General features: G+C 53.3%; 1 protein-coding gene across 3 annotated transcripts in view; it reads left to right on the top strand.

The window, feature by feature from the left end:
• The first annotated feature begins 1,778 nt into the window (after positions 1-1,778).
• Positions 1,779-9,810, top strand: part of DRD2 (dopamine receptor D2) — a 62,125-nt gene continuing 54,093 nt past the window's right edge. For 2 of the 3 annotated variants that reach the window (XM_072812433.1, XM_072812420.1), the window contains exon 1: positions 1,779-1,907. The gene's annotated coding sequence lies outside the window, so the exon portion shown is untranslated. Of the gene's footprint in view, positions 1,908-2,263; positions 2,594-9,810 lie in introns of those variants that run through there. The other variant, XM_072812428.1, reaches the window with a different exon arrangement.

The raw sequence follows: 9,810 nt of genomic DNA, 5'->3' as shown, positions 1-9,810 counted from the left end.
CCCCTCCACTCCAGAGCAGCCAGGGGGGTGCCCAGATTACAGTTTGTCTAACATTTCCTCGTCTACTGTCCTCCATGCTGCCCAGAGAGAATGGTCTTCTTAGCCCCAATTTAAGGATGGAGAAAGTGAGACTCAGAGACAGTAAACTACTTGGTAGCCAAGATCACACAACTGGTATGTGACAGAGGCAGGACACCAGTCCAGGTCCTCTGACTGGTCGGGAGAGGGGTGGCTGTCCACTGGGTAGCTGTCCCTGGCTGGCTGGACAGAGAGGTGCTGGGTGAGAAGGCACCACTTCTTTCCTTAAGTGGATTAAACCTGGGAAAGAAAGGCCTAGGGGTAAATGAGGGGAAACACCGATGATATCTGCAATGTTTCATTGCTTTAAAAGCCTATTTCGGGAAAAAATAAATAAATAAAAGCCAATTTCAGAAATGCTGGGATTCCTGATTGCTGGAATATCTCTCTATCAAACCTGCGTGGATGGGGGCCAGGCCAGATCCACAAGATAGTGCCAAAGGCAGGGAGCAGGGGGAGAGGCACCATGTGCTCACTTACAGCTGCTCCCCTTCCGCAGTTGCCTCCAGAGATTTGAGAAAGGTGCTGGTCTGCCCCCGGACGGATTGGGGACTGGCCCAGCACCGGGTCTCTGTGGAATCTGGAAGGGCGAGAGGGGTGCTCAGGCCCTTCTGTGATCGTGAGCGTCACTGGAAGAAATACAAACCTAATCTTGGGGCCCTGAGCGGCTCGCCTCCGCAGAGATGGACCGATTGTGGGCTGTGCGCACCCAGTTCTTTGTCCATGCGACTCCCTCTGCCTGGATTGGGCGCTGCCTTCCAGGGGACGGGATTGCTTCTTCAAGGGCAGTCCCCGCGAGGTCTCCCTCGATTGTGCCCCACGGTTGGTTGAGCCGCGGGTGCTGTGGTGCTGTGCTAGCCACAGGTGTTTCCTGGACGTCTCCACCGCCTCGTGGGACAGGGGAGCCGGGACCTAGCTGTACTCCTCTCTGGGACCCCGGAATCCGACACAGAGCTTGGCAGAGGGAGGACAGTCAAAAACTGATTGCTGAAGACTGCACCTCCCTCCCGTCGAGCTGGAGCCCCCGAGGCCCCCTTGGAATTTCCGCTTCAGGTCAACTCCAAGCAGGTTTTCCCCTGAAAGAGTCAAGCAAGCCCCCAAGGGTTCCAAGACCAGAGGTCCGTAAAGGGGCCGAGGCCCTGACCACTCCTCCTTGCAGGGCTCCCTGGATGGGCGGGGCCCCCGACCCCGACCCCGACCCCCGGACTTCGCAGAGGGAGCGGGAGGCAGACGCTGCGGTGCTTGGTCACCGGCCGCCCGATGCACGGGCTCTCACGATGGGGGAGCGCGGCGAGCGCAGGCGGCCGACGACCGCTCGGTGCCCGCCTCGGCCCCCAGCGCCTCCGAGCCGGGGCTGGCGGCCTCCCCCGCGGGCCTGGGCGCACCGAGCCCGCACCCCCGCGCACAGGGCGGCGGGGCGGAGCCTGTCCCGGGGGCGGGGCCCGGGGTGCCCCGTGGCCCGGGCGGCCCCGCCCCCCTCCCGCGCCCCGGAGCTCCCGCGCCGCGAGGCTGTCCGGCCTCAGTGCCCGAACCGGCCGCCTCCCGCGCGCACCGCGCCGCCTCCGCGCCCGGTCCCCATCCCCGGTCCCCGGTCCCCGGTCCCCGCGCCCGCCCCGCCCCGCAGGGCCGCTGCTCCCCGCGGGCCGGAGCCGGCCAAGCGGCTGCCCGCCGGGGCTCTGAACCGCGCGGCGGGGCCGGGAGCCGGGGACCCGCCGAGGGGAGCGGGGCCCGGACGGCTGCCAGGGGGCGGCCGCGCGTGGATGCGGCGGGAGCCGGAAGCCTCGAGCAGCCGGCGCCGTCTCTGCCCCCGGGCGCCCTATGGCTTGAAGGTAAGCGCGCGGGATGGGGCGGGCGGCCGGGCCGGGCAGGTCGCGGGAGGGCGCGCCTGGGACCACAAGTTTGTCCGGCCGCCCCGGCGCCGCCTGCCCGGGCCGAGCCTGCGGTCCGCTCCCCCGGACTCTCCGTCGGGCCATCCCCTGGGCCGCCCCCTCGCCTCCCCGCCGAGCGCCCCGCCCAGCCCTGCGCGGCCCGGGCTCTGCAGGGTCGCCGGCTCCCCACGACCGCCCCCCGGGCACCCGCGTCCGGGGCCCCCGGGCGCGCGGCCAGAGTTTCCGACCGCCCCGGAGGGAGGGGGCGGGTGCCGGCAAGTCGGCGTTTGTGAGACCCGAGACTTTCCAGTTTTAAGGACTGACGCCCGGGGCGGGGGAGGCGGTCCTGCCCCTACACCCGCGCCCCGGCGTGCCGCTGTCCTCGGTGCTGAACCCGCGTCCCTCGCCGCCGCTCGCTTTGAGATCCGACGCGGAGGGACGGGGGCTGGGCTCTCCGACCCATCTGCACCTGGGAATGGGGGTGATGGTTGGGGCAGTCGTGGAGGGTGACTGCTCGACTCTGGAATGGACCAAGAGCCTCGAGAGGGTCGTGTGCGGAGACAAGAGGCAGCGCTAAGAGCCAGACAGCGCGTCCCCATCCCTGTCTGCGCAGGAGGCCTGTGAGTGGTTCCTCTTGAAGAGCGGAGGTAAGAGGGTGCGTGTGCGTCTACACAACAGGCTTCGCCATGGACACGAGTCACAGCACTGCAGCTCCGTAGGGACAGGCCCTTGCTTTCAGCCACAGGGAAGCTATCTGAGCAAGTAACGTTGCCCCACCTGACACCCCACTACTCTTTGTGCTGGGGGCTCCTGAGGTTGGTGAGGTGCAAGACGCTTTGAGAATCCCTCTCCAGTTCCTTCTGAAAATCCTATCGTTTCTGGATTTTGACCGGGATGTGAATCTTTCAGGCTAATCCTCACTCCTTCCCAGGAACTAGGTGATCAGTGATTTTTCTCCCCACCCGGGGATGCAAATGTTCTGCTGATCCCCGATTCATCCTGCAGCATTAGGACCACTTGAAAAATAATTCAGTTTTCTCATGTCTCCCTCTATTGCTGCTATTTGATGAGGGCGGGCAGAGAGAGAGGCCTTGGTGAATGTGACCAGGTGCAAGAGAACTAGTGGGCTGGTTTGCTGGGTCCCAGCCCCCTGCCTTTGACTTCTTTACTTAGCGTTCAAGATTTCTGGCATATCTGATGGGGAGAGGGACTGGGATTGATGCTATCTCTGAAATCAGACATTTGAGAGGGTTAGACGTACAGCCAAGTGAGGGCCAGGGTAACCCCAGCCTTGGTCTGGTGAAGAACATTCTGAGTTCCTTCTGCCTTCTCTGCACAGCCTGGGGATGAAAGGTGCTAAGAAAATGGGAGATTCTGATTTGTCGGAGAGGTCCGGAGCAGCATTTCTCTAATGGTTGTTTTCTGTTTTAATGAACTCCCTGCCTCTGAATCACCTGGGAAGCTGGTTAAAAATGGATTTTTTTGTTGTTGTTGTTCTTCTCTGAAGGACTGCTGAATGAGAATCTCAAGCTGAGACCCAGGAATGTATGCTTTAACAATATTTCTAGGTGATCCATAAGTACATGGGTTAAGAAATCATCTCTCATAAAAGTTCATACTTCTTTGACAAGAGGGAACGTGATTAAGGTCTTTATAATTGACTCTTTTGCCACCTGCAGTTTATTACATTAAGTTCTTCAGGTGTGGGACTGTTGGTGGAGGGACCACCTCCAGATTCAATCCCTTTGCCAAAATAAAGTATGTAGCCCGGTCTCCTGTCCTCCAGGATCCTCTGGGTGTTTTCTTATTTCTAAAACAGATTTTTTTTTTGGCCTCTAATAATCACCAATATGGCTTTCGGTTGACCTGTGTAAGTAGTAACTGCCCTCCTCTGGGGGCCAACCCATTGTGTTCCTCTTACCCTCCCCTTCTGGGGGAATTATTGTCTTTCGTTATGTAGGTGCTGTGGTCTGCTAACTCAACTGCTCCTGAAATGCCAAGGAGTGATTAGTTCAGCTTAGTAGCACGTCATGTTCCCCACGGCTGGTAGCCACTCGTGCTCTGCTGACAGTGACATATTGGCTATATTGATTTAGTTCTTGTGCTCTATAAGCTAGCAAGCCTGTAGGGGTGATTATAAGGCCAGTAACGATGCTTGTGGGCTAGTTTTCTACCTTTACCCGAAAGGTTGGGTTATTTCTGTCTAGGACGTGCACTGGTGTAGGAGAATTTGAACTCGAGAGAAACCCTCTGTTCCTCCTCCTACCAGGGGAAACAAAGGGAACTGAGGGTTTCAAGAAAAATATGGCCTCATATTCACCTGGGATTTACGTGCTGAAGCTAGCTTGGTCTGAGGCCACTGGTCCCTGAGTAAACATGTGTAAGGGGAAAGACGTGTGGACTTGGCCTTGAAAGAGCTGTCTTCATCTTCCCTGCAAGTGAAAGTCATATTTTGGTGTTGAGGAAGACGCACGGCTGTGAAAATAGCACAGAGTTTATGTGTGTGTTGGGGGGGGGTGTTTGTGTGTGTGGGGAGGATAATGAGACTTTCTTGAGCCAACTCTGTCTTTTCTAGTGACTCATGTTTTCTGACCTGCCAACCCCCCATTTCTCCCTCCCTTGTGGCTTAATACCTATGAATCTCCAGCAGTGAAGGTGTTTCAGCCACTAGGAAAGGAGAGGAGACTCAAAGTTGAGATTTTATCATGTCGGGACCCCAAACCCTATCTCCCAGAGTCAGGTTATATATCAGGGGTGACAGTAACCTGAGATTTGAGGTCTTGGAAAGAACTTAGCATGGCTGCTTAGTCTGTGTCATTTCCCCTGGGACATCGTTACCAGGACTTTCAATCCTCAGATTATTTGGGCTCTTCAGAGGTCATTCTGGATGCTCCTCGCCCCTAAACAAGGCAGGTTTTCTCTTAGTCCAGAAATATGGCGCGCGCGCTCTCTCTCTCTCGTTACCAAAGTGCTCCCAAAAAGGAGTGGTGTAAGCTTTCTAGTCCCAAGCTCCTGGGACTGGGCTTGGCAACCAAAGCTTCTCCATCCTGCTAGGAGCTCTGCTTAGCAGGAGAGCATCCTGCATCTAGGAAATGCTTGGAAGCCACAGGCAGCAGGAAGGGCACAGCTTGTTTCAGCTTTCCCTGTATATGGCCTCTCTCTTGGCTAAACCCAGCACCATATTTCCCCTCCCTCACCCCCACTCAGGCCTCTTGTGGCCCTGGGAGGGTGCCAAGATTTGGCTTTGGGATTATGTATAAGCTCTCCAGCTCTCCAGGATACTAAATGCAGCCACCAAGGGTGAGCAAGTTGCTTATTTACCAGTTCTGGGTGGTAAGCTGATATTATCTCCAGCCTTTTAAATTACTCTAATTGTGTTAGAATCCAACATTAATACACCTCTGCCTCTCCACTGTCCCTATCACCATTGTAATCGAAGGTTGCTTTCTTATTTTTTTAAACAATAGAATCGTATTATTTAAATGCATAGGTGTGGAAAATAGCTTGATTATAGTGTCAGTACGTGTGGGTGGAGGAGTAAAACTACAAGACTCAGCCACTTGGTTTGTTCTTGTTTGGGTCCAGAGAAAGGAGAGAGACTTGCCCTTGTGGACTGTACATTTCCCCTCTTCTTGTCCCTTTCACCTCAATCTGATAAATGGGTTAAATCAACACCCTGGGCAGCTGGGATGTCCCCTGGGAGGGCCAGCCTCCTCTTTCCCTGGGAGACATGGGAACGTTTCTCTGCAGAGGAGCAGAGGCTCCTGCTGGCTTCAGCGTACAGGGAGGAGCCAGAGATGACGCCCTGGGGCCTGGGGACTCCCCCTTTCCCTGGGCAGAAGATGTTGCTGCGGTGTCCCAAACTCAGGGACCTGGAGGGTGGGGGAGGAGTGTGGGGCAGTGAATGAGGATGGGAGCCGAGGAGAAGTTGGCTCTTTGGGGGTCCCTGGAAAAGGCTGATGTTAAATACGTATGTAGAAGACATCAGCTTGAGGCAGTTCGGGCAAATTTGCTGTAATCTGATGGCACCTGCAGGGATTTTCACGTTTCCCAAGAGGAGACAGGGGAATTCTTTGCTGTCTACAGTGATGGGTAGGGGAGGGAGACAGGACCCCTGGCTCTCCCTGGAGCACTCTGAGTGATGTCAGCCTGCTCCCAGACAGAGGATAGAAGGGAAGACAAGCAGACTCAGCCCCCAGGGGCCCATCAATAGGCCTGTAGCCAGCCTGGGCAGTCAGGCCTTTCAGGGCGCTGCAGCTTGGCACAGAGCAGCAGCCACAGCCCCGAGGACACTCCCCTGCAGATGTCTGCGAGCCAAAGTGAGTCCTGGGGCCTGTCCATCCATCACTGGGCTCCTTCAGAACGTGCCTGCCCTGCTCATTTCCACCCCCGCCTTGTTGTCATTGTTTGGATTCTAAGTGGCTCAGCAGGGGAAAGGCATTAGAAATGAAATTATTTTTGTTACACGCTGTATAATTGCCTTCTCTCCTTCCTGTTACCCCAGGCAGCAACATCACTAGCAATTCCCCGGGAACCCTTGGTCTGGGAAAGTTCCTTAGAAAGACTGCTTTTGACAAGTGGTCCTGCTCACCAGTCTCTCCATTGCTGGCCTCATCATCCCAACAGCTAACATGTATCGTGCATTTGCTGTGTGCAGGCTACTGTGCTGAATGCTTGCCACGCGTTTTTTATTTCAACTCCTCGATCTTGTCACCACCCTGTGGAATGGGCAATGTCGTTATCCCTCTTTCCCCAGAGGAAGAGGTGTGGGTGTGGAGAGGTAAGTGGCTTGCACAGAGTCACAAGGCCAAGATGCAGGGCGGAGACTCAAAGCCAGACTGTCTGATGCTAAAGCAATGGCCCTCTCTGACCTCTGTAATTGGCATACAGAATAAAAGGGAGGAGAATAGGGCTACCAAGGCACTTTCTTTGATAAACTGAAGTGACAGCAGCCTTAACACGTGAGATCAGGAAGGGAGGAGAGAGCAGAAGGAGAAGAATGGGTGAAATAACCTCTTGGGAGTCTTAAAGTTGAGGACCGTCTGAGAAGTTGTTCTGTGCCTGGGTCTCACTCCTTCAGTGAAATGCACTGGGAATGAACCTCAGCAAGCAATGGGAACAGAGGAGAGGGGGCGGGAGCAGAAGGAGGCAGAGTCACCTGGGTCTTCTTGCTCGAGGGAGGGCAGGAGAAGCTGCGGACTCACGGAAAGGCTCGCTTCCCCAGGGAAGCTAGTCTGAAACTGTGATGCGTCACCTCATATCTCTTGGAGGTGAGCAGAACTGTTGCAAAGGCTGCAGCTCAGACTTCTGCCTACCTTTTGGCCTTTGGTGTTGCTTTCTCACTGCCACAGGATCTAAACTTGTCACATCTCCAGGACTAAGCGTCTTGATTTTAGGGTGAGCGGGGAGGAGGGGGATGGCCTGGGATCCTGCACGGATCTGGGACTAACTCATGAATGCTGTCCTAGGGACGGGCTGCTCCCTGCTTTTCTGCTGGACAGAGGTGATAGAGGCCTGGGTGTCCCTGTGCAGGGCACTTACCCTGTGCATCAGTTTCTTCGGGTATAAAACAAAGGAACTTTCTTATGCTGCCCACTATCTTGGAATTCCTAAGGTTCATCAGCACTGAGGGCTCTACTAAAATGACCAGGTAACGGGGCTCACCTCCCAGTAAGCTAGAAGACTTCCAGCCTGTGTCAGTGAACCTCACCATGAATTTTACAAATGCCACATACCAGCATTTGGTCCCTTCTTTAAGCCCTTAGAACACAACATAGTTAAGCCTGTGGCTCTGGAGTGAGCCTCCCAGGATTTGGCTCCCAACAGCAATACTTTCTAGCTGTGTTACCTTAGGCCAGCTGGCTGACCTCTGTTGCCCGGGATTCTTATCTGTAAGTGGGGATGTTAATACCGAGATCGTTGGGTTGCAGCAGTTATTGTGGCAGTAGATGTAAAGACATTTTAAAGAGTCACTGGCAAAAGTAAGCACTCCATAAATGTTAACTGTAATAATAATTATTGTTATTATTCGGGAACTTGAGGGGGAGCATTTTGCGCTGCTTTCCTTTTGCATTCACTCAGCACCTGATTTTGCATCTCTGAAATCAAGCACGTTTTTGAAGCTTTCACAAAATTCAAGCTTACATTTCTTTCTTATGCTCTCCACTTATCTGCACAATAATCTTCGGCACTCCCCTGCCAGAAGCTCTTACTCATCTCAAGCAAGAGGAGCTGGAGTTGCTGGTCCATAGGTTATGCTGTGCTCACCACAGCGTAGCTGCCCTCTGTCACCATACAATGCTATTACCATACCATTGACCATTTTCCCCATGTTGTGCCCTTTATCCCCATGACTTACCCACTCCATTATGGAAGCCTGTATCTCCCACTTCCCTTCACCCATTCTGCCCATCCCTCCATCCCCCTCCCCTCTGGTACCCATCAGTTTGTTCCATTGGACCCTTCTTGATTGCCATTGTAACATGGTATGGTGCGCTCTGGCACAGGCCACTTCCTATTAAACATCCAAAATTAGGAGAAAATTGCCATCCATAAGGACAATGAGACTTTTCTTTCTTCTACCCTGGTTGAGAAGCCCAAAGAACCTCACATTAAGATCCTCAAAGCTGCTGCAAATAACATGCTGTCCATCTTTTGGGGTCATTCATGACAGAAGCAAGAGCTACCCATTTTTTGGATGAAGGATGGTCTTGCCTGAGAAAGGGATGTAACACTATAGCTTCTTGTCCTAGGACTCTCCAATCCTGAAAGCTACTCCCTTTTTGGCTCTTTTCCTTTTCTACGAATCCTTCACTGGAGAGGACTCTTTCCTAATTGATGTGTCTATTTCTGGCTGATTAAAAAGGATTACTGTTGGGACACCTGGGTGGCTCAGTGGTTGAGCATCTGCCTTTGGCTCAGGTCATGATCCCTGAGTCCCGGGATTGAGTCCCACATCATGCTCCCCGCAGGAAGCCTGCTTCTCCCTCTGCCTATGTCTCTGCCTCTCTCTGTGTGTGTGTGTCTCTCATGAAAACATAAATAAAATCTTAAAAAAAAAAAAAGAAGGTTTACTGTTTAGGGAAGGTAGGAGATTGTCAAGGGCATGGCAGGTGTTCCATTCCCTGGTCACTTCCTCTGGTCAGGTAATAGTCATTTGTTCCTTGGACTCTGATCTGCTCTTCTGTTCATTTATGGCAGGATCAACAAGCAGAAACTAGCATCTGAGATCCCAAGCAGAGGATATCAGCATCACTAAGAAACAAAGATAATTCCATACACAGTTTTCCTTGGAGAGTGTATATATATATATATATATATATATATATATATATATATATATATATATATATAACTGAAGGCCTAGATTGCTCTGGATGACCAATGGCACAAAGTCTGCCTTTTGGCCAGTCTTCTCTGGTGAGCTGGGGATAGGGTAAGAGGTGATGACTGCTTTCCATAGATTTGTGCTGCCCTCCATACCTTCTGGATTTTGCCTTAGTTACATCTGTGTAACCTCCAAGATGGCCCTCAATACTCCCTGGTATTTATGTTCTTATGCACTATCCTCCTATTTAATTAAAGAAGGAAGACCTGTGTCCCACTAGGATAATACCTAAATGACAGATTGTGACTTCTGAGGATGATGATCATAAAAGGTGCATGACTTCCACCTTATTCTTTCTCAAGTCACTCATCTGGGGAAAGCCACCTGCCATGTCAGGAGGACACTCAAGCAGTCCTATGGAAAGGTCTGTATGGCAAGCAGCTGAGACCTCTTACCACGAGCCATGTGAACGAGCCATCTTGGAAGTAGATCTTTCCTCCCCAGACAAGCCTTCAAATAACTGTGGCCACTTCCAAG

The sequence above is a fragment of the Canis lupus genome, chromosome 3 (assembly GCF_048164855.1).
Source record: "Canis lupus baileyi chromosome 3, mCanLup2.hap1, whole genome shotgun sequence".
Taxonomy (NCBI): domain Eukaryota; kingdom Metazoa; phylum Chordata; class Mammalia; order Carnivora; family Canidae; genus Canis; species Canis lupus.
Note: the sequence above shows the minus strand (reverse complement) of the source record. Positions and strands in the feature narration are given on the sequence as shown.